The 24,728-nt window shown below is 44.5% G+C and overlaps 1 pseudogene; it reads right to left on the minus strand.

Moving 5' to 3' along the window:
- Positions 1-4,565: 4,565 nt before the first annotated feature.
- Positions 4,566-24,383, minus strand: LOC132886215 (carbonic anhydrase 2-like; annotated as a pseudogene).
- Between the last annotated feature and the right edge of the window lie 345 nt (positions 24,384-24,728).

Genomic DNA, 24,728 nt, shown 5'->3' on the forward strand with positions numbered 1-24,728 from the left:
TGGGCAGCCGTGGGAATGCCAGATTATGGGATGAGCTTTAGGGCTTTAGAGGATCGGTCAATGGTTACCATTATTGTGGTGTTGCCTTGTGAGGGAGGGAGGTCCGTGATGAAGTCAATGGTTATGTGGTACCAGGGTCTTTGAGGAATCAGGAGGGGGCACAGTTTTCCGGCAGGAGGGGTTCTCGGAACCTTCACTTGGGCACATTCAGAACAGGAGGCGATGAACTGGTTCATCTCAGTGAGCATGCTCTCCCACCAGTACTTATTTCTCAGCATCTGATGTGTATGTTGACTGCCAGGATGTCCCATGGTGGGAGATGCATGGGCCCAAGTGATGAGTTGGCCTCAAAGATGCTTAGGTACGTAAAGAAGGCCTGGCAGGAGATTAATGGGGTTAGTCTGTGGTTGGGATTTTCTTATCTCTTTATCCAGCTCCCAGGTAATAGACTGTACAAAACATTGGGATGGGAGAATGGGATGGGTGACAGAATCTTGATGTGATGGGCTGAAGGTTCAAGCTAGGGCGTCTGCCTTAGTGTTGTTGGAGCCAGGGTGAAATGAAATTGTGAAATTGAAGCGCGTGAAGAAAAAAGTGTCCATCTGGTTTGGCATGGGTTTAATCTCTTGGCTTTCTTGAGATATTCAAGGTTCTTGTGATCAGTGAGAATTACGAAGGGGTGAGTAGCTCCCTCCAGCCAGTGTCGCCACTCCTCAAGGGCTAGTTTAATGGTGAGCAGCTCTCTGTTTCCAACATCATAGTTCTTCTCTGCAGAGGTGAGTTTCTTCAAAAAGAAGGCTACTGGATGAAACTTGTGTTTCTCCCCAAAATGCTGAGATAGGATCACTCCTACCCCTTTGCGGATGCATCTACCTCCAAGGTGAATGGTTTGGTCAGGTCAGGATGCTGTAAAACAGGGGCAGAAGTAAAAGCGTTTCTGGTAACTGTTAATCAGTCCTGCACACTGGCTTGGAGGAATTTTAGCCCATTCCTCCGTACAGAACAGCTTCAACTCTGGGATGTTGGTGGGTTTCCTCACATGAACTGCTCGCTTCAGGTCCTTCCACAACATTTCGATTGGATTAAGGTCAGGACTTTGACTTGGCCATTCCAAAACATCAATTTTATTCTTCTTTAACTGTTCTTTGCTAGAACGACTTGTGTGCTTAGGGTCGATGTCTTGCTGCATGACCCACCTCCTCTTGAGATTCAGTTCATGGACAGATGTCCTGACATTTTCCTTTAGAATTTGCTAGTATAATTCAGAACTCATTGTTCCATCAATGATGGCAAGCCATCCTGGCCCAGATGCAGCAAAACAGGCCCAAACCATGATACTACCATCAACATGTTTCACAGATGGGATAAGGTTCTTATGCTGGAATGCAGTATTTTCCTTTCTCCAAACATAACGCTTCTCATTTAAACCAAAAAGTTCTATTTTGGTCTCATCCATCCACAAAACATTTTTTCCAATAGCCTTCTGGCTTTTCCACGTGATCTTTAGCAAACTGCAGATGAGCAGCAATGGTTTTTTTTGGAGAGCAGTGGCTTTCTCCTTGCAACCCTGGCATGCACACCGTTGTTGTTCAGTGTTCTCCTGATGGTGGACTCAAGAACATTAACATTAGCCAATGTGAGAGAGGCCTTCATTTGCTAAGAAGTTACCCTGGGGTCCTTTGCGACCTCGCCAACTATTACACGCCTTGCTCTTGGACTGATCTTTGTTGGTCGACCATTCCTGGGGAGGGTAACAATGGTCTTGAATTTCCTCCATTTGTACACAATCTGTCTGACTGTGGATTGGTGGAGTCCAAACTCTTTAGAGATGGTTTTGTAACCTTTTCCAGCCTGATGAGCATCAACAATGCTTTTTCTGAGGTCCTTAGAAATCTCCTTTGCTCGTGCCGTGATACACTTCCACAAACATGTGTTGTGAAAATCAGACTTTGATAGATCCCTGTTCTTTAAATAAAACAGGGTGCCCACTCACACCTGACTGTCATCCCATTGATTGAAAATACCTGACTCTATTTTCACCTTGAAATTAACTGCTAATCCTAGAGGTTCACATACTTTTGCCACTCACAGATATGTAATATTGGATCATTTTCCTCAATAAATAAATGACCAAGTATAATATTTTTGTCTCATTTGTTTAACTGGGTTCTCTTTATCTACTTTTCGGACTTGTGTGAAAATCTGATGATGTTTTAGGTCATATTTATGCAGAAATATAGAAAATTCTAAAGGGTTCACAAACTTTCAAGCACCACTGTATGATCAGGTTCTCTGTCGTGGTACACGGACATTATTCGTACGGTCACAAAAGGCATCAAAAATCAGGCCGATGCATTACCATGCTCTCTTAAGTATGGAGCTCCCACTGTTATGACTCTGTGCTTAATGATATTTTTATTGGATGGATTTTGCTGGACAGATTTGTCAAAAAAAAAAACATCTGCCATAAGCATCACCTGCTAAGCATTTAATGATTTTAATTCATATAAATTAAACAGTTTAGCATGGCAATTATTTGGTTTTTCTTAGCTGTCTTATTTACTGCACAAAAAGTAATGTTAATAATTTAATATAACATTTTTAATTAAAATCTTCTAATAATTTTGCATAATATAGTTCTAACATATCCTGAACAGTAGTGTGTCACATTCATTCGAAATCTAACACAATCAACACATCAGGTACTTTCCGTTCAACTCCTCACCACAAATTCTCTGGTCCCATGACATTTATTTATTTATTTATTTATTTATTTTTTGCACTAGCCCTTCCTTTAAGCACAACTCACCAGCAACTATGTGTTCATTAGATATCTTTAGGGAATCATAAGAAACTGAACATACACTACATACGCTTTCACACAAAGATCACAGTTCATTCTAAGCTGCTCTAGAAGACATCAAATTCAAAAAAGACTTCCATTTTGAGGATTCCATACTCAAACATACCCTACACTTCTCCTCTGAGGGATTTGTGCAGATATTGTACGTGTGTGTTTCTCAGTGTAGTTATGATGCCATGACACACATACGGTACTGTGCAAATGTTTTAGGCAACACATCTTATATGCATTTTGTCTTATGATGCCTCTGTTGTGTTTACTGCATTTGTATCAGTGGAAAAGAAAATTTAGATTTCGAAGGATTACTTTTTTTGTTTAAAAAAAAAAACTCCCCAACATTTAGAGCTACAAAGATTTTTTTTATTTTATTTGATTCATTATTTGGACCATAGTAAGTAATAGACCAAGAAGAAGAAGAACTGTATCAAGTTCTCCAAGAAACCTGGAACTACTAATTAATAAGTACTGATTTCCTTAGAAAACTGCACAACTGAAATGCTTGCACAGTACAGTATCTGTGAAAGAGATATTTTTAGGGATATTGTGATGGTTTCTGCTAAAAGCTGCCATGATCCTAAAGCAGGCAGAAAGAGATTACTGACAGTAGCCATGACGGATGGCCCACTTTTTAAAAAATATTCCTGCAGCATAGTGTTGGACTTTTGGTTTATTTGTGTGTATGTTTTGGTGAATCGTGATTACGATGGGCCGAGTGGCCTACCCCCAATTCACAGAAGTATATTAATCTTCTTATGACTATCTACTCTATAAAGAAAAAGTGGAGTGCAAAAAAACAACAAAGATTCAGTAGTGCTCTTGCCAGATGGCAGGGAAATACTGACATGTGTGATAAAATGTGTGCCCACTCACACCTGATTGTCATCCCACTGATTGAAAACACCTGACTCTAATTTCACCTTCAAATTAACTGCTAATGCTAGAGGTTCACATACTTTTGCCACTCACAGATATGTAATATTGTATCATTTTCCTCAATAAATAAATGACCAAGTATCATATTTTTGTCTCATTTGTATAACTGGATTCTCTTTATCTACTTTTAGGACTTGTGTGAAAATCTGATGATGTTTTAGGTCATATTTATGCAGAAATATAGAACATTCTAAAGGGTTCACAAACTTTCAAGCACCACTGTAAACTTCCTCCAGATTGCTATGGAACATTAACATTTCAGAACATGCTGCTTTATTATGCTCACTGGCCACACACATACTGTTTTTTGCAGTTATCTAATAAGCCAGTCCCTTGACAGCAGCACAATGCATAAAATCATGCAGATACAAATCAAGCACTTCAGTTAATTTTCACTTCAAGCATCAGAATGGAAAAAAATTGTGATCCAAGTGTGACTTTCACTGGAGCATGGGTGTTGGTTTGAGCCAGATGGACTGGTTTGAGTATTTCAGAAACTGCTGATCTCCTGGAGTTTTCACACGCAACAGTCAGAGTTTACATAGAATGGTGCGCAAAAAAAAAAACAAAACACTGAGTGGGCGACAGTTCTGTGGGTGGAAATGCCTTGTTGATAAGAGAGGTCAGAGGAAAATGGCCAGATTGGTTCAAGCTGCCAGGAAGGATATAGTCACTCATACAATCACTTTTTACTATCATGGTGAGTGTATATCGATATGTACAGTATATGCTGAGCAGCTAGAACTGTTCCAGTATGAGGTCTTAGGTCCTATGAATAATATGTTAATGAAATCGACAGGACCTGTGTACAGTTAACACCAATTGACTTCTTGCAAACGATCCATGTAACACTCTCAAGTAGAGGGGGCGTGGTCAAAGAGCCATTGTATGTCCAGTACTCCAGAGTGCTAGGCAGCAGGATAGTGGGGTCAAAGTCTAGAAATGAAGTCTGTGCTCCCTGGGTGGAAAGCCAGAATGTCATGATTAGCTAACTTATCTCAGAAATAATTTACGAAATTAATCCTTAACATAAAAGTCCCATGAAATTTTAAGAGAACTTGCTTTTCCTTTAATGGCATCCAGTGCATCAAGGACCTTCTGGAGTCGAGGGTTTTCATCACCAATATGTTGAAAGTAAATACAGAAATGAACACACTTGAAATACACAAGAGATGTCCTTCATGCCACAGTATTTTATCACAAGTTCTGTTTTATCACAAAATAGAATAAAGGAATAAATTTTCTCATGTGTGTAGACCTCCAAGAAGACTCCAACTACAGCAAGGCCATCAGACGTGCTCGCAGCTTCTCCAAAGTTGGGATATGTAGTATTCCAGTGAACTAGATGAAGCTAGGGAAGATGAAAAGAAGCCACTTCTTTACTTGCACTAAAGCCAACAATTTAGTTCGTCATTTATAAAACTGTGCATATTCTAATGAATCGCATGCAAGCCTAAAAGTCTACTGAATTAGGCAAACTTGTGTAGGCACCAAGATGTGGATTAGGATATGGAAGGCACATACTTCAGCAGGGTACAGTTTTCCATCAACTGTGTGCTCGGAGCCCTTATCATCACTTGATCCCCAGTGATAATGGAACTGTTTCAGTCTGTAGGTGCCGGTTATTGGCCCCCCTGTCAGAGCTGATGATGCAAACACAACAACAACAAAAAAACATCATGATGTATCAATTGACAAGACATTTGACATAATTAATGAAATACAGTTCTTTCTGTCATAATTACAATCAGCTTCACTTAAGGAAAACCACAAATTCATGAGAATGGAGACATGATAATACAACCACTACCCTCCCCTAAGACACATACATTCTTGCATGTACAATGTTGTGATTTGTTTACCCAGATCACAGTTTCCGTTTCCGGGTCACTGCTCTTGCGGTTGACCAGTCTGAGCACTGAGCGGTTTTCCTATTTTTATTTTTTCTATTGTGTTTTGTTTTGTTTGTGTTTTTGGTTTGTTTGTTTGTTTTATTACACTGTCGGAATGTATTTTTCCGGAATTATTTACACGCTGGCAGCTTTACACATGTTGGTTTATTCGATTGCTGCTTCACCCTCGGAGATAATAAGGATTACATATTCACGGGAGCTGCTGCTGTGTCTCAACCTCAGTCCGGCTCCGTTCTCCCCCGATACACTTCCTAAGGAGATTCAGAAACAAACATCCAAGGCGGATCAGTCCAACTCCAAACAGAGACTTCACAAGGCGACCAGACGGGGAAAAAAGAAGGGAGGTATCAGAGCGCGACTTCAGCGAGCAACAGGTAAACAGCTGACACTGCCTGCAGTCATCCTCGCCAATGTCTGCTCACTAAGGAATAAAACAGACGAACTTCAGGCTAATGTGAACCATCTGCATGAGTACAGGAATGCTTCTATTCTGGCGTTTACTGAAACTTGGCTCAACCATGGCAATGACAACAAAGCGCTGTACATTGATGGATTTGGCACCCCCATCAGGCTCGACCGTGACAGTGACGTCACCGGTAAACAACATGGTGGTGGTGTGTGTTTCTATATCAACCCCCGTTGGTGCTCCACTGTCCACGTCAGAGAGAAGCTGAGCACTCCAGACATTGAGCTCCTGGCTCTGTCTCTTCGTCCCTTTTACCTTCCCAGAGAGTTCCCTCAACTCTTCTTCGTCCTGGTTTACATACACCCCAAAGCTAACTCCACTTCAGCAACTGACCTCATCAAAAGCTCCCTGGACAAATTTGAACATTTATCCTCTGATTCCCCCAAATTCATTCTTGGAGATTTTAATCACTGCAATCCTGGAAAATCTTTGAAAGGCTTTGAACAATACATCCATTGCTCCACTCATCTGGGAAAGACATTTGATAGATTCTGTCCCGGATGCCTACAGAGCTGTCACTCTTCCTCCCCTCGGCTCTGCTGATCACCTCACCATCCTGCTCGCTTCTGCCTACATCCCAGTCATCAGGAAAATTAAGAAGGTTACCAGGACCATCAAGCAGTGGACTAACGAGAGTATAGCAATCCTCCAGGGTTGCTTCGAGTCTACTAACTGGACTAACCTCCTTTCCTCTTCTGATGACATAAACGAACAGGTGGATGTCGTCTCATCATGCATCAACTTCTGTGAGGAAAACATCATACCCTCCAAGACTGTTACCATCTTCCCTAACAATAAACCCTGGGTCACCAAGGAGCTAAAAACCATTATCAATAAGAAGAAACGGATCTTCTTCTCTGGGTCAGAGATGGAGAAAAAGGAGGTTAATAAAGAGGTCAAGAGGGCTATTAAGATTGCCAAGCTGAACTACAAGAACAAAGTGGAAGAAAAGTTTTCTCATGGAAACCTCCACTCAGCTTGGCAGGGCCTGAAGAGAATGGCGGCTGTTAACCTTCCTATCAGTAACAACTCTGTTAACATCCCTGGCAGTACACCAGCATATCTCCCCAATGACCTTAATTCCTTCTTCTCCATATTTGAGATCAACAACTCCACCCAGTTAGAGGACATCAGATCCAACTTCATACCTGATGACTCTAGTATCTCTTTCCCCACCACTGATGTAGTGAGGGCCCTTAAGAGGTCTAAGGCTAACAGCGCATCTGGAGCTGATAACGTCAGTGGCCAGGTCCTTAGATACTGTGCGGACCAGTTAGGGAGTGTTTTCCAGAAACTGTTTCAGATCTCCATCAACACAGGAACTGTCCCCAAATGTTGGAAACACTCAACAATTGTCCCCATTCCCAAGAGAAGCCCCCCCATGGCCCTGAACGATCTGCGCCCAGTGGCCCTCTCCTCCCAGGTGATGAAGGCTATGGAGAGGCTTGTCAGGCAATACATTCTCACTCTGACCAATTCACAACTTGATCCGCTCCAATTTGCATATCAAAGCCATAAAGGTGTCGACGATGCCAAAGCCTTCATCATCGACACTATTCACAGACACCTGGAGCTTCCCAATACCTCCGTCAGACTCCTGTTTGCAGATTTCTCTTTGGCCTTTAATACCCTGCAACCGCATATTCTGGCAGAGAGACTCCACCGGAACTTCAACATGAGCAGCCAGCTCATCCTCTGGATTCTGGACTTATTATTATTATTCTATTGTTATTCTCCTCCTGAACTCTAAGAAGTCTAAGACAGTTAGAATAACTTAAGTCTTCTGTACAATACTCTAGTGCAATATCACATGTCCTGATGTGCAATATTACAATATCACCTTGTCACCTTAACTACAATGTCATTCTAATCATATTGTCACTTGAATTTTATCCACGCTTCATTTTATTTATTTGCCATATTTTATCTGCTGCTTTTTTTTTTTACTTTGTTACTGGCAGCAGGCCTGCCATTTTACATTGTACATAATATGCTGTTGTTTGTTTTTTGCCCACCCACTTTTGTGATTTTATTCTTTTTGTGATTTTATTCTCTTGCTCTTATTTTAATGTACCACTCTTTGCCCTTCTAATTGCCCTTCGGGGATAAATAGAGTTTTGTCTGATTCTGAGATAACTGTGTGTGTGCGCGCACACGCATGAAGATATATGATAGTCCAATAAAATTATACTGTCTTCACAACACATCTGTGTGCAACAGTCTGCTTTTTTGCTCAGGAAATTATTTCCATCACAGACTGACACATTTGCACATAGTGTAGTGTTTAATGTTTAACTGAGTATGAGTCAAAAGTTCACTAGGACATTTTTGTGTGTAGTCTTTCAACTCACACTTCCTCATTAGGACATTTGAATGCTGGGTAAATATGACTAAACAATCCCAGCGGACACACAGAAATAACTGTACTTCATCTCCAGGATCCTGGGGCTTTTTTTCTTCTTTTTTTTAGTTGGTTTAAATTACACATCTTGACCTTTTTAGTACTGACATCTCAAGACTATGATATACAAATGAATTAATTCTAGATTATTATACATAAAATATAATAAGGTGATGGATAAGGTCCATCACATACGTCATCACATCAAGGCAAAATTCCTAGTGCCAAATTAACACCTATAGCACTGATTTAATGCTCACTGTTCCGAATTAACATCCACAAACACTATACATATCAGGTTAATGGGTGCAAGAGTCAAACAGTACAACAATTACAGGTCTAAAATCAATCACTCAAAAGTCTTAGTTCAACAAGGTACACCCATACACCTATTGTTTTCTGCAGTTATCTAATCAGCCAATACCATGACAGCAGTGCAATACATGAAATCATGCAACTACAATTCAAGAGCTTCAGTTAATGCTTACTTCAAACATCAGAATGGGAAAAATTGTGATCTCAAATTGTGACTTCCACTGTGGCATGGGTGTTGGGGCCAGATGGACTGGTTTGAGTATTTCAGAAACTGCTGATCTGCTGGAGTTTTCATGCACAACAGTCTCTAGAATTTACACAGAATAGTGCGCAAAACAAAAAAAAACACTGAGTGAGTGATAGGTCTGTGTGTGGAAACATCTTATTGTTAAGTGATGTCAGAGGAAAATGGCCAGATTGGTTTGAGCTGCCAGGAAGGATATAGTAACTCATATAATCACTCTTTACAACCGTGGTGAGCAGAAAAGCATCTCAGCATGCAACAGCAGAAGACCACATTGGGTTCCACTCCTGCAGCCAACAACAGGAATCTTTGAATCAAGAGCAAGTTCCTATTAAAGTGGCTGGTGAGTGTAAGTGACAACACTACAGGTGGTGTTTAAACAGTAAGGGTCAAATGAACACTGTAGTTTGGTGCCATTTGTAATGTTAGTAATCTAAGAGACATTATGCACTCACTTGCTGTGTCCTCATCATCTGCAAAAGTGACCTGGAAGGAGTGGGCATTGTTGATGATGTCCAGTGATACTGATGGATCATAACGCAGCGTGAGTGGCTTGAGCTCAGGGTCCTACTGAGCCTCACCAGTCACAATGTCAATGGAAGACTGGCAGGGTCCATTAGCTATCGCAAACTTCTCATGCCATATGTGTGGTCCTGCAGTTACAAATGAGGGAATATTAAGAATCAGCTCAGTACAGCATCACTAATGAAATCACTAATGCTGGGATCAGAATCAGGCCTGAATATGAATATCAGGAACAAAGAACATGCCTTGTTGTGCAAAATAATCACAGAACAGCAATGTTGTGTCTGAGACACTCTACAGTGGTGCTTGAAAGTTTGTGCACCCTTTAGAATTTTCTACATTTCTGCATAAATATGACCTAAAACATCATCAGGTTTTCACACAAGTCCTCAAAGTAGATAAAGAGAACCCAGTTAAACAAATGAGACAAAAATTTATACTTGGTCATTTATTTATTGAGGAAAATGATCCAATATTACATATCTGTGAATGGCAAAAGTATGTGAACCTTTGTTTTCAGTATCTGGTGTGAACCCCTTGTGCAGCAATAACTGCAACTAAACATTTGCAGTAACTGTTGATCAGTCCTGCACACTGGCTTGGAGGAATTTTAGCCCATTCCTGCATACAGAACAGCTTCAACTCTGGGATGTTGGTGGGTTTCCTCACATGAACTGCTCGCTTCAGGTCCTTCCACAACATTTCGATTGGATTAAGGTCAGGACTTTGACTTGGCCATTCCAAAACATTAACTTTATTCTTCTTTAACCATTCTTTGGTAGAACGACTTGTGTGCTTAGGGTCGTTGTCTTGCTGCATGACCCATCTTCTCTTGAGATTCAGTTCATGGACAGATGTCCTGACATTTTCCTTTAGAATTCACTGGTATCATTCAGAATTCTTTGTTCCATCAATGATGGCAAGCCGTCCTGGCCCAGATGCAGCAAAACAGGCCCAAACCATGATACTACCACCACCACGTTTCACAGATGGGATAAGGTTCTTATGCTGGAATGCAGTGTTTTTCTTTCTCCAAACATAATGCTTCTCATTTAAACCAAAAGTTCTATTTTGGTTTCATCCATCCACAAAACATTTTTCCAATAGCCTTCTGGCTTGTCCACGTGATCTTTAGCAAACTGCAGATGAGCAGCAGTGTTCTTTTTGGAGAGCAGTGGCTTTCTCCTTGCAACCCTGCCATGCACACCATTGTTGTTCAGTGTTCTCCTGATGGTGGACTCATGAACATTAACATTAGCCAATGTGAGAGAGGCCTTCAGTTGCTTAGAAGTTACCCTGGGGTCCTTTGTGACCTTGCCGACTATTACACGCCTTGCTCTTGGAGTGATCTTTGTTGGTCGACCATTCCTGGGGAGGGTAACAATGGTCTTGAATTTCCTCCATTTGTACACAATCTGTCTGACTGTGGATTGGTGGAGTCCAAACTCTTTAGAGATGGTTTTGTAACCTTTTCCAGCCTGATGAGCATCAACAACGCTTTTTCTGAGGTCCTCAGAAATCTCCTTTGTTCGTGCCACGATACACTTCCACAAACATGTGTTGTGAAGATCAGACTTTGATAGAGCCCTGTTCTTTAAATAAAACAGGGTGCCCACTCTCACCTGATTGTCATCCCATTGATTGAAAACACGTGACTCTAATTTCACCTTCAAATTAACTGCTAATCCTAGAGGTTCACATACTTTTGCCACTCACAGATATGTAATATTGGATCGTTTTCCTCAATAAATAAATGACCAAATATAATATTTTAGTCTCATTTGTTTAACTGGGTTCTCTTTATCTACTTTTAGGACTTGTCTGAAAATCTGATGATGTTTTAGGTCATATTTGTGCAGAAATGTGGAAAATTCTAAAGGGTTCACAAACTTTCAAGCACCACTGTATGACACCCTGATAAAAAGTCTAGCATGTCAGAATCTTTTGTATTTTCCCACCTAATTTGACAACTCCTACAGCATGTTCCTTGATAGTCATGACTAACAATTTCTTGACCCTCCTCCCCGACAATATAGACATAAACAACCTTTATTGTCATTCAGTATGCAACAAGTGTACACAGAATGAAATAAATATAAAAGTATATTAAAATATGCAGCAGCAAAAATATCATAAAGTGCAGTAGTATAAAGTGACCTGTGGAATTAGGAATTGTTCAAGTATAAAAGTATAAACATGCAAGGATGTTAATGATGATTGGTTGGGGTCAAACTTGTAGTGTTGCCAGTCTACCAACCAAGACATGGCAAGAATTTATGCCATTATGATTGCCTCATCTGACATGGTGACCATCAGGAAAGACAAAAATATCGTATGGTCTGATCCCAGCATTACACACCCAGCAGTATTCCTAGTGTTGAATATAGTGTTATAAAATAACATCCATCCATATAAAGTGAGGTTTGAGAAGATATTTCAGGACTAAAGAAGTGAATTCAGCACTGTAAGAATGAAAAAATGTATCCAAGATGGCGCCGTGGACGGTTGCCTCTGTACTTCGCTCTCTCGTACTTTCTATATTTTTGTGTATTTGTTGTGTTTTTTGCGCTCCTTTGCTGGTCACATACTCCAGAGAAGAATTTATAAAAATTGGAATAACCACCACTAAAGTTTTTTCATCGGCTTTCATTGATCTGGAAAGTTTTCCAGAGCTACTTGTTGGAGGAGCAGCAGCTCTCTATGGATTACGCCGAGGTTGCCGGAGACATCGGGGGAAGCGAGCCGGCGTACTTGTCAGGCTGAGGCAGCAGGGGTTTCGCACTGCGCTCCCGTCTATTCACCTGGCTAACGTCCGCTCTCTGGCCAATAAGATGGACAAACTGCTGCTCCTCAACTCAATTAACACAGATTTTAACAGACCTGCTGCCTTGTGCTTCACTGAAACCTAGCTCAGTGAGCACATCCCGGACTCTTCTCTCCATCTGCCTGGATTTCACCTGCACCGAGCGGACCGCGAAACGGAGCTCACGGGGAAAACGAGGGGAGGCGGAGTCTGCTTTTACATTAACGAAGGTTGGTGTACTGATGTCACAGTTCTAAACAAATCGTGCAGTCCTCATCTGGAGTCATTATTCATAAACTGCAAACCGTTTTATGCTCCGCAAGAGTTTTCCTCATTTATTCTGGTTGGAGTTTACATCCCCCCTCAGGTATGTATTAATGAGGCGTTACAACACCTGGCTGACCAGAAAAACAATGTGGAGAAAAAAACACCTGGACTCCTTGCTCATTGTTTTGGGAGACTTTAACAGAGCAAACCTCAACCACGAACTGCCAAAATATAAACAGCACATTAAGTGTCCCACCAGGGACTCTAACACTCTGGACCATTGTTACACTGTTTTAAAGGACTCATACCACTATGTCCCCCATGCAGCCTTGGGACTATCTGATCACTGTATGGTTCATTTTATCCCGTCCTACAGGCAGAAGCTGAAATCTGCTAAGCCTGTAGTTAAGACGGTGAGGAGATGGTCCGATGAGGCCAAAGTGGAACTACAAGCCTGCTTTGACTGCACTGATTGGAGTGTTTTTGAGGCTGCAGCCTCAGACCTGCATGAACTGACTGATACTGTGACATCTTACATCAGTTTTTGTGAGGATGTGTGTGCCTACCAAAACCTTCCACATATACAACAATAAACCCTGGTTCACTGCAAAACTCAGGCAACTTCGTCAAAACAAAGAAGAGGCCTACAAAAGTGGAGACAGAGGCTACGTTTACATTAGACCGTATCTGTCTCGTTTTCTTTGCGGATGCACTGTCCGTTTACATTAAACCGCCTGGAAACGCCGGGAAACGGGAATCCGCCAGCGTCCACGTATTCAATCCAGATCGTGTCAGCTCCGGTGCTGTGTAAACATTCAGAATACGCAGATACGCTGTGCTGAGCTCTAGCTGGCGTCTCATTGGACAACGTCACTGTGACATCCACCTTCCTGATTCACTGGCGTTGGTCATGTGACGCGACTGCTGAAAAACGGCGCGGACTTCCGCCTTGTATCACCTTTCATTAAAGAGTATAAAAGTATGAAAATACTGCAAATACTGATGCAAATACTGCCCATTGTGTAGTTATGATTGTCTTTAGGCTTGCCATCCTTCCACTTGCAAGTGGTAAGTGATGTGCGCTGGGATCACACACACAGCGGCTCAGTCCCGAATCACAGCTTGTTCACTTCACTCGCGTGCTCTGTGAGCTGCGCAAGGCCGGAGTGCGCACCCTCCAGAGGGCACTCGCTGTTCAGGGCGGAGTGATTTGGAGCGCAGGATGCCTGCGGAGCCGAGCGTATCCGTGTATTGGTATTGCTGTGTGCATGCAAATCGTGTATTGGTGTTGCTGTGTGCACACTAATCATTTTTAAAACGTTAATCTGATGATCCGCTGATACGGTCTAATGTAAACATGGGCAGAGTTCTGTATAATCAGACCAGAAACACACTGACAATGGAGGTGAAAGCAGCTAAGAGGAGCTATGCTGATAAGATTAAAAACAACCTTTTAGCAAATGATCTGATGTCAGTGTGGAGAAGCCTGCAGAACATTACTAACTATAGGAGACCATCCACCAACACTGCAGTGAACCATCAACTGGCTGACGAGCTGAATATGTTTTACTGCAGATTTGACACATTCACACCTCTCCCCCATTCAGCCATTAAAGACCCATTTACACCCCCTGCCATTCTGCCACCCCCTGCCTCTGACCCCCCACTAGCACTCAAGATCTGTGACAAGGATGTCTGTCAGCTTTTCCGCAGACAGAAGATCAGGAAGGCACCTGGCCCAGTTGATGTGTCACCCTCTTGTCTGAAGGTCTGTGCTGACCAGCTGGCTCCCATCTTCACCCAGATCTTTAATAGATCCCTGGAGCTATGTGAAGTCCCCTCATGCTTCAAACGCGCCACAATAATCCTGTTCCTAAGAAAACCAATATCACAGGACTGAATGACTAGTGCAGGCAGCAGTGGAATGGCTATGTGCTGTTGTATCTCAAAGCGTGCAAAAAAGCAGTTCAGCTCCTCTGCCAGTGATACATTTGAGCCTCTGGGTCTCACTACATGGCCCTACATAGTTGGTGATGCTCTGTATACCCTGCCATACCTGCCATGGATTATTGTCTAAGAGATGGTTCTCTATCCTCCTCTTATAGTTCACCTTAGCATCCCTTATTCCTCATAGTGATCCCTAAACACTGTTCCTCTCACTGGAGTGGTGAAAACACACACACACAGACACAGAAAGAGAGAGTGTCAGTAAGAGGAGGAATTAGCGCAATCGATGATGACACATTTCTCTCTTTCTCTCTCTACAGATGGTATTGGCTGTCTCTGACCTTTAATGCGTTTTCACTGTGTGGTCCATTTGCTGTATAAGCCTTTATAAAGCTTATGCACACTTAACCTATTTCTACTGATCATTGCTTGAGACCTGAAAGGCGCAGAAAATGAAACTGCCCTAGAAAATATAGGAAAGCACAAAAGCATGAACACAGTCATCACTGCCAAACTGGGTGTGAAAAAAATAGGATAGTCAAATGGCTTTACAGTGAATAAGCAGACTAAACAGGAAGCCTCTGGCCAAAATCACAGCGATCATCAGCGCCATCTGGTGGTGGAGTGAAATGTTAGCTGTTTTCCATGTAAGCAATGTGCATAATTTCCCCTTTTAACCAGTAAACCAACCAAGAAGTTCTCAGCATTTTTGTAACCAGGGACCCCTTACACTATCAAATAAATTCCACAGACATCCACAGTATAGATTTATTTCATGAAAAATGTTTAAATTATATTTTTGAGGCACATAGAACCTTCTATTCGTGAAATTTCCATTGATAGGAAACAGCAGGTCTGAGCTGACTTTGATGCTTGGAACCCTAAAAATAATATTGATAATGTGAGTGTAAGAGCCATTTTTGTCATGTTTTGTGTTTATCATGGTGTTTAGCATGGATGTGTCCTGTAGGGGTCACTCTTGTCCAATGATTGTCCAACATAGGTAGGAACCTTTTCCTCAGGTGACAGATGCTGCTGGAGGGCAAAGTGCACACAGTTTTTTGATTGCTTCGCTTGACATGCTATGCTGGGCGAGCGGTAGTTTTATATTGGTGGTGAACTGCACTGTGGTAAATAAATCTACAATTTTAAGCATCTTATACTCTATGTCAGTTAATCACTAGACATTACTTGATAGGCGAGCGCATCCATTAACAAGTCACCATCCAGCATCCCTCAGCTGCTTCAAGTATTAGACTTAGCTGCTTATAATTCAGTCAAAAAACTGTTTTTTCTATTTTACGTGGGAGCTTCATCGTTTTACCACCAAGTTTAAGTGGACCATTGGAAAAGGAAAGTCTATGCATCGATGTTGACCAGCTGCAAATATGGCAAGAGGACACCGCTCGGTTTAACTTTGTGGATTATATATCCAAATCCTCGTGCCTTTGGACCAAGGCTATCCACCAGTGCGATGAAAGACACCGGGGCTGCTCTACAAATGCCGGCAGAAGAGTTTAACAGATTCTTCATGGTGCCCAATGCGAGGCGTTTACACAGAATGGTGTGGAAAAACATCAAGTAAGCGACAGTTCTGTGGGTCAAGTCTTCTGTCTTGTTAATGAGAGAGATCAGAGGAAAATGGCCAGATTGGTTCAAGCTATCAGGCAGGATATAGTAACTCATATAATCAATCTTTACAACTGTGGTAAGCAGAAAAGCATCTCAGCATGCACAAAACATTGACCTTGAGGTGGATGAGCTCCAGCAGACTAAATTGGATTTCACTCCTGTGAGCCAGGAACCAAAATGTGAGTCTTTCATGAGCACAGACTCATCCAAACTGGACAGTTAAAGACTGCAGGTGTACAGGTGTTGCTAATAAACTGGTCATCAAGGTAAATGTCGTCGAGGTAAACGGTGGCTACTTTGAAGAATCTAAAATATTTTGGGTTTAACACTTTTTTGTTTACCACGTAATTCTGTATATGTTCCAAATGTGATTTCATAGTTTTGATGTTTTCAATATTGTTCTACAATGTAGAAAATAGCCAAAATACAGAAAAACCTATGAATGAGTAGGGATGTACAAACTTTTGACTGGTCCTGTATATACATTGCCTGGCCAAAAAAAGGTCACCATTTTGATTTAAATAAGCAAATACTTCAGAGCCTTTGATTTGATAATTACCGCAGTTGGCAACAATTCTTTTAACCCTAACTGATGCATTGAGTAGCTTCTCGTTTCTTAAACAACCATGTTGGAAGACATATCTTGATGTCATGGAAAAGATGTTACTGCTGAAATTACTGGAATTGGGTTAAGAACTGTCTAACGCATTATTAAAACTTTTGTGGAAGAAATGTGGTCAGAAAAATTCTTCAATGACTGATTGAGGAATGTTAGAAATTACTTATTGTAATGAACTGTACTTCGGCTGCATAGGGACGCATCCAGTAGTGGGAAAAGATGTGGGGGCAGTCTGTGTGTATACGTAAATGAAGCATGGAGTAGATCGGCTAATGTTAAAGAAACATGTTGCATACTAGACATTGAAGTTATATGTATATCCTTCAGAGCAAGATATCTTCACCGTGAGTTTGGTCAAGTGACACTCAGTGTGTTTACATGCACGTCCAAATCGAGCTGCTGTCGGTAATCGAGCAAAGGGTCCCAGCAGGGGTGCCAGAGAAATCCAATCCTACATGCACAAGTGAAATCGGGCTATTGTGCAAGGTGCATTGTGCACCCGAGCCACATGTGGCGCTACACGCCCCATCGTGTTGGTACACTTCCGGTTGTCGTCATGAAGAAGAGCTATAGTGTTGCCAGATACTGCTGACGTCTTCCAGCCCAAAACATGTTCAAATCCGCTAAAATGCACTTAAAACCCCCAATCTGGCAACACTGGCAGTTCCGTGTTCAAGCTGTTAGGCTTGCTCTAACAGACTGTATGGCTACAAACTGTCCGGCGCAGACCACTGTTTTGTAAGACAACTTATTTTGCACAATAATATTTTTCTAAAGTCCATTTTTTGCTTACAAAAAAATATTTTTTTTTTTGCTTACAATTTAACTTATGTCTTAATAAACACACAAAAAGTTCAATTGTTTTGTTTTTATTGACATTCTTCAGATGTTGGACATATATATATATACACACACACACACATACAATGACTTATGTACACAATGCACAGCTATGCAACAGCTGTACAGATGTATTTGGTGATACAGTAAGTGAGCTAAATTTTAACAGTGCAAACAATGCCACAAAAAGAAAAGATTCATGCCATTGTCATGATTCGTTGTCATGCCGACCGAGGCTGTTGTGTTTCCCTTGTGGTCTCGTCACTCGTCACTTCCGGAAGGGGCAGTGCTGAAGTAAGTAGCTCGAATACGTAGCTCAATAGGGTATACATGCACTAAGTAGCTCGGCAGAAATCGCATAATCTAGGTCGTGTAGCTCGATTCCGAGAAATCAAGTTCGGTTCAATTTCAGCCGAATTAAGGTGTATACATGGCATTTTGAACTTCGATTTCAGTCGAGCAACGGCAGAAATTCGATTCTCTCTATGTGCATGTAAACGCACTGAGTGATAGTTGTTTATGTTCCGCCCTCAGGCAGTAACATTCATGCAGCAGAGACTATCACAAGCTGTACACAGCGCATTGAAACAGACAACCCAGACTCGCTGCTATTTATTATTATGGGGGATTTTAATTCATGTAGATTGTCTAAATCACTACCCACATTCCAGCAGTATGTGAACTGTGTCACCAGGGGGGAAAACACTCTTGATCTCTGTTATGGAAATGTGAAAAATGCATACATAGCAAGGAAAAAGCTCCCACTAAATACAACTGACCATAATGTAATACACCTTATCCCTGTATATAAAACTCAGCTCCAACGGGAGGGAGTGTTTAAGAAAACAGTAAGGCAGTGGACAGTTCTTGCATAGAAGCGTTGCAGGACTGTTTTGAGTGTACCGGTTGGTAGACTCTCACTGATGCTGACAGTCTAGAAGATGCTATAGATGTGTGTAGAACTTTGCGCGGGTGGGTGGAGCACAGAAGTACGGCAGGCCAGAACTGAGTTTTCCAAAAACTCTTTATTGCAACACTTTTCAGCGTTTCACTCTCCCAGACACTCAGACACACACGCACACACACATCAGCCGTCTGGTTGGGGAGAGAGCTCTCTTCCTCCACTCTCTCTCTCCTTATATAGGGCGTGGTCACTGGGAAGACACAAACACAGGTTAATTGACATCAGGTGTAGTGATTCTGCCACTTACCTTCCTTGACTCTGCCCTCCGGTCACAGACCGATGCTTGACCATGCCCCCACTGCCGCATACCCCCACCGCCCGACTCAGGCTGGGCAGCCGTCCAGCCTACAGCCGACTCCCCCCCCTTGACAGGAGAGGAAGTCTGCCACGTCCATCTGCACCCCTGGCCTGTGGATCACCTTGAAGTTAAAGGGCTGGAGTGCCAGATACCAACGGGTGATCCGCATGTTGGCATCCTTCATGCGGTGGAGCCACTGGAGGGGTGCGTGGTCCGAACAGAGGGTGAAAGGGCGTCCCAGCAGGTAGTAGCAGAGGGCGAGGACCGCCCACTTGATGGCTAGGCACTCCTTCTCGATTGTGCTGTAGCGCCCCTCATGCACTGACAGCTTCCTGCTGATATACAGCATGGGGCGATCCTCCCCCTCCACCTCCTGGGACAAAACAGCCCCCAGCCCTCTGTCCGACGCGTCCGTCTGCAACATAAAGGGGAGAGAAAAGTCAGGGGAGTGTAACAGTGGCCCCCCCACACAGTGCAGCCTTCACCTCAGAGAAAGCCCACTGGCATTGCTCCGTCCACTGGACCGGATCTGGTGTCCCCTTTTTAGTGAGATCAGTCAGCGGGCTGGTGACGTCCGAATAATTTGGTATAAACCTACGATAGTAGCCAGCCAGCCCCAGGAACTGTCTCACCCCCTTTTTGGTCTTGAGCTTCGGGCAGGCCGCAATCGCTGCCGTCTTATTAATTTGGGGACACACCTATTCATTGCCCAAGTGGAAGCCCAGATACCGTACTTCCACCCGCCCAATCGCACACTTCTTCGGGTTGGCCGTGAGACCCGCTCACCTCAGCGACCCAAGGACGGTCCTCAGGTGTTGCAGATGCCACGGCCAGTCATTACTATAGATTATTATGTCGTCTAAGTATGTGGCCGCGTAGGTGGCGTGGGGGCGGAGGACCCTGTCCATAAGCAGCTGGAACGTAGCAGGCGCCCCAAACAGCCCAAAAGGAAGTGTGACAAATTGGTGTAAGCCAAATGGTGTGGAAAAGGCCATTTTTTCTCGGGATAATGGAGTCAAGGGGATCTGCCAATAACCCTTTGTCAAATCCAGTGTCGAATAAAAGCAAGCCGTGCCTAGTCGATCCAGTAACTCGTCAATGCGAGGCATTGGGTACGCGTCAAATTTAGAGACCGCGTTGACTTTTCTATAGTCCACACAGAACCGGACTGACCCGTTGGCCTTGGGAACCAAGACCACCGGGTTGCTCCAGTCACTGTGGGACTCCTCGATGATGCCCATTTCAAGCATGGCCTCGAGTTCTTCCCGAACCACCTTTTTCTTGTGTTCGGGTAGCCTGTAAGGGCGGCTGCGCACTACCACCCTCGGGGACATCTCAATGTGGTGTTCTATGAGGCGGGTGCGGCCGGGCAGAGGCGAGAACATGTCCAAAAATTCGGTCTGCAACTGGGCAACCTCCGTGAGTTGGGTCGGGGAGAGGTGGTCTCCACAGGGGACTGGAGAGGTAAGCGATGTCAATGTTCCTTTTTGAACCTCCGGCCCCAGCTCCGCCTTCTCCGGAACCACCGACACCAACGCCACAGGGACCTCCTCGTTCCAGAGTTTAAGCAGATTGAGGTGGTAAATCTGTAGTGCCCCACCCCGTCCATTCGCCTCACCTCATAGTCAACAACCCAGACTCACTGTATGATGTCAAAGGGTTCTTACCACTTGGCGATCAATTTGGAGCTCGACGTGGGCAACAGTAGGAGTACTTTATCTCCCGGTGCGAACTCCCTAAGGCGCGTACCCTTGTCATACAGGCGGATTTGCCGTTCTTGGGCCTGCCACAAATTCTCCTGGTGGGTTAGGTGTGTGAGTGTGTGGAGTTTTGCGCACAGGTCAATAACGTATTGAATTTCATTTTTGCTCGGTGAAGGTCCCTCCTGCCAATTTTCCTGCAGTACATCTAGGATGCCACGTGGCTTACGTCCATATAATAATTCAAACAGGGAGAACCCCGTGGAGGCTTGTGGGACCTCTCGCACTGCGAATAACAGGGGTTCGAGCCATTTATCCCAATTGCGTGCTTCCTCGCTTATGAATTTTTAAATTATATTCTTGAGTGTGCGGTTGAACTGTTCGACTAAACCGTCCATTTGTGGGTGATAAACGCTCGTGCGGATTGGCTTAATTCCCAGTAATCCATACAGTTCGCACAGTGTGCGTGACAAACGAAGTGCCTTGATCAGTCAGAATCTCTTTGGGGATTCCGACTCGGGAGATGACGTGGAAGAGCACTTCTGCAATACTGCGTGCTGAGATATTGCGAAGAGGCACTGCTTCCGGGTATCGCGTTGCACAGTCCACCAGAACTAAAATAAAGCGATACCCTCGTGTTGACCGATCTAATGGCCTGACGAGATCCATCCCAATTCTTTCGAACGAGGTCTCAATTAATGGTAGAGGGCGCAAAGGCGCTTTTGGAATGGCCGCTGGATTTACTAACTAGCATTCGCGGCATGCTGTACACCACCTAAGGACATCGCCGCGAATCCCTGGCCAATAGAACCGGGCCATTATTCAGGCTAGTGTCTTATCCTGCCCCAAGTGTCCAGCCATGGGATTAAAGTGAGCTGCCTGGAATACCAATTCCCGGCGGCTCTTTGGAATCAAAAGTTGTGAGACCGTCTCCTTAGTCTGAGTATCCTGAGTCACTCAATATAATCTCTCTCTCATAATGGAGAAATGGGGAAGGATGGGGTGGCGTTTGACTGGAGCATTTGACCATCGATTACTCTCACTTGGTCAAACGCATGCCGCAGAGTCTCGTCTCACGACTGCTCTAATGGGAAATCTGCGAGGGATTCCCCGAGAGAGGGAGGAGGAGCCTACTGCTCCTCACTCTGATGCAGAGATGACGTAGACGGATCTGTGACAGCTGCTCCCACCAAGGCCACTCTGGGACCTCCCCCTGCTAAACTATGACAGGACCCACTCTTCACTAAATGAGTCATTAACTCCCAAAATCCCACCCAATCAGCCCCCAAAATTATCAAGTGGGTAAGGCGAGGATGAACCGCCGCCTTTACACTAAATTTCTCCCCTCGAAATAGAATGTGGACTGACACTAAAGTCGTGTGTTGTGAACATCCCTGTGCAGACACAACACCTTCACCAATTGTGCTCCCCCCAATGCCTCGTCTTGCACCAGGCTTTGGTGGATTGAGGTCTGATTACAGCCAGAGTCCACCAAAGCCTGATACGTATCCCCTTGGACACTCACCGGTATGCAATACGCTCCGGCCTGATTGAGGGTGGTTCCTGGCGCGTCGGGGATCCGGACCACTGCGCCCACCTCCATTACCGAGTACTGATGCTGGAGGTGCCCCGGCTCCCTGCAGCGCCAGCAAACCGGCCCAGGCTTTCTCTCTGCACTGGCACTCTGGGGCTCACTCATCTGAGGGGGGAGAGAGACAGACACATAAGTGGGAAACGGGAGGGCACCGCGGGTGCGGCGGGCCGGCTGGGGTGGAGCCGGTCCCCGCCTCCGTGGTGAGGGAACGGGGCGAGGATGAGACACAGAAGGGGAGGGGGAGAGAGAGAGAGAGAGAGGAGAAGAGGAGATCTGCGATCCTGCCGTGGGAACAGCCGCCAAATGATCCTCCGCCAACTCGATGGCCTGATCCAGTGACGCCGGGCGATGGCACCGGACCCACTCTGCTGTTCCTTCGGGAAGCCGGATGATAAACTGTTCCAGTGCCACCAGATTGATGATTCCCTTGGTGTCGCAGTTGTCAGCCCTCAGCCACCGCTGGCAGGCGTCCCAAAGTTGCTGGCCAAACGTGAATGGCCGGCCGACCTCCTCTAGGCGTAGAGCGCGAAAGCGCTGGTGTTGTTGTTCGGGGGTGCACCCCGCATGCTGGAGGACAGCCTGGCGCAGGTCTGCATAGACCAGCCGGCTGTCAGTGGGGAGCAGTAGCACGGCCAGCTGCACCTCGCCCGTTAGCAGGGGGAGGAGGCATGCCGTGCGTTGTTCCACTGGCCAGCCCCAGGCCTCTGCTGCCTGTTCGAATAGTGCGAGGAAGGCCTCCGGGTCATCATGCGGGCCCATCTTCGTTAGGGTGAGGTGGGGTGGGCCCACAGCGGTGGAGGTGGCGGACCCCGCCGACGTGAGGAGGTGCCGGAACGCCTGACGATCTTCCTGTTGCGCCAGCACCAGGGCCTCGAACCAATGTTCTTGCTCCTTTCGGAGGGCGACCAGCGCCTGGTGCTGGCTCTGTTGGGCCGTGGTGAGGGCGTGGATCAGATCTGCGAGGGGGGAGGACTCCATGGGGCTGTTCTCCTCTGTGCTCCATCCCGGGTTTCGGCACCACTGTAGAACTTTGCGCGGGTGGGTGGAGCACAGAAGTACGGCAGGCCAGAACTGAGTTTTCCAAAAACTCTTTATTGCAACACTTTTCAGCATTTCACTCTCCCAGCCACTCAGACACACGCGCACACACACACATCAGCTGTTTGGTTGGGGAGAGAGCTCACTTCCTCTGCTCTCTCTCTCCTTATATAGGGCGTGGTCACTGGGAAGACACACAAACACAGGTTAATTGACATCAGGTGTAGTGATTCTGCCACTTACCTTCCCTGACTCCGCCCTCCGGCCACAGACCGATGCTTGACCACGCCCCTGCTGCCACAATGTGGTAACAGAATACATCAAGTTCTGTGAAGCAAGTGTTGTACCCTCAAAGACAGTGAAAATATTCTGCAATAATAAACCTTGGATTACAAAAGAACTTAAGGCAATAATTAATGAAAAGAAAATTGCTTTTAAAGCAGGAAACAAGATAGAATTAAAACTGATCCAGAAGAAACTTAAACAAATTAAGGTGGCCAAAAGTGTGCATAAGGAAAACGTGGAGAAGCACTTTTTGAATAGTAATACCAGGGAGGCATGGAAGAATGTTAAGACACTAGTTGGCTTCTCCACCAATCGTAATATACATTGTCCCACAGCACACCAATTGATTTTACCGAGGATATTAATCACTTCTACTGCAGGTTTGAGCAGAGGGACTTTTCCACAGAGAGGAACACACTCATAACTGAACTCTCAAATGAAGCACTATCAGTGGCAGCATTTGTCATTAAGTGGGAGGATGTTGAGAAAGTCTTCAAGGAAGTAAAGCACCTGGACCTGATAATATATCAGGCTGCCTTCTAAAGACCTGCACCAGGCAACTGTCAGGGGTTTCCTGTGAGCTTTTCAATTGCTCACTTGCCCAGCACTCCATCCCTGCCCTCTGGAAGTCTTCTATCATCTGTCCTGTACCCAAAAACAGCAAGCCCACCTGCAAAAATGACTTTTGTCCAGTAGCATTGATATCAATAGTGATGAAGAGCTTTGAGAGGCTCATTCTCACTAAATGGCAGATGGATGTGTGTGCGGCCATTGACTCACTTCAGTTTGCCTATAGGAAGGACAGATGATGCAGTTTTGACACTGCTACAGTGTTTGCATGCACCTGGACAAACCAAGGAGCTTTGCCAGGCTGGTGTTCATTGACTTTTCAAGTGCATTCAATATGGTGCAGCCTCACATCATGGGCCATAAGCTCCAGAGACTGGGTGTCAGCCCACACCTGACTCTGTAGTTTCTCTCCTTCATCACAGACAGACAGCAGTGGGTGAGATTTAACGGCCACTGCAGCTCAGTCCAAACCATCTCAATAGGAAGCCCCCATGGTTCTGTGATCTCCCCT

The sequence above is a fragment of the Neoarius graeffei genome, chromosome 5 (assembly GCF_027579695.1).
Source record: "Neoarius graeffei isolate fNeoGra1 chromosome 5, fNeoGra1.pri, whole genome shotgun sequence".
Classification (NCBI taxonomy): Eukaryota; Metazoa; Chordata; class Actinopteri; order Siluriformes; family Ariidae; genus Neoarius; species Neoarius graeffei.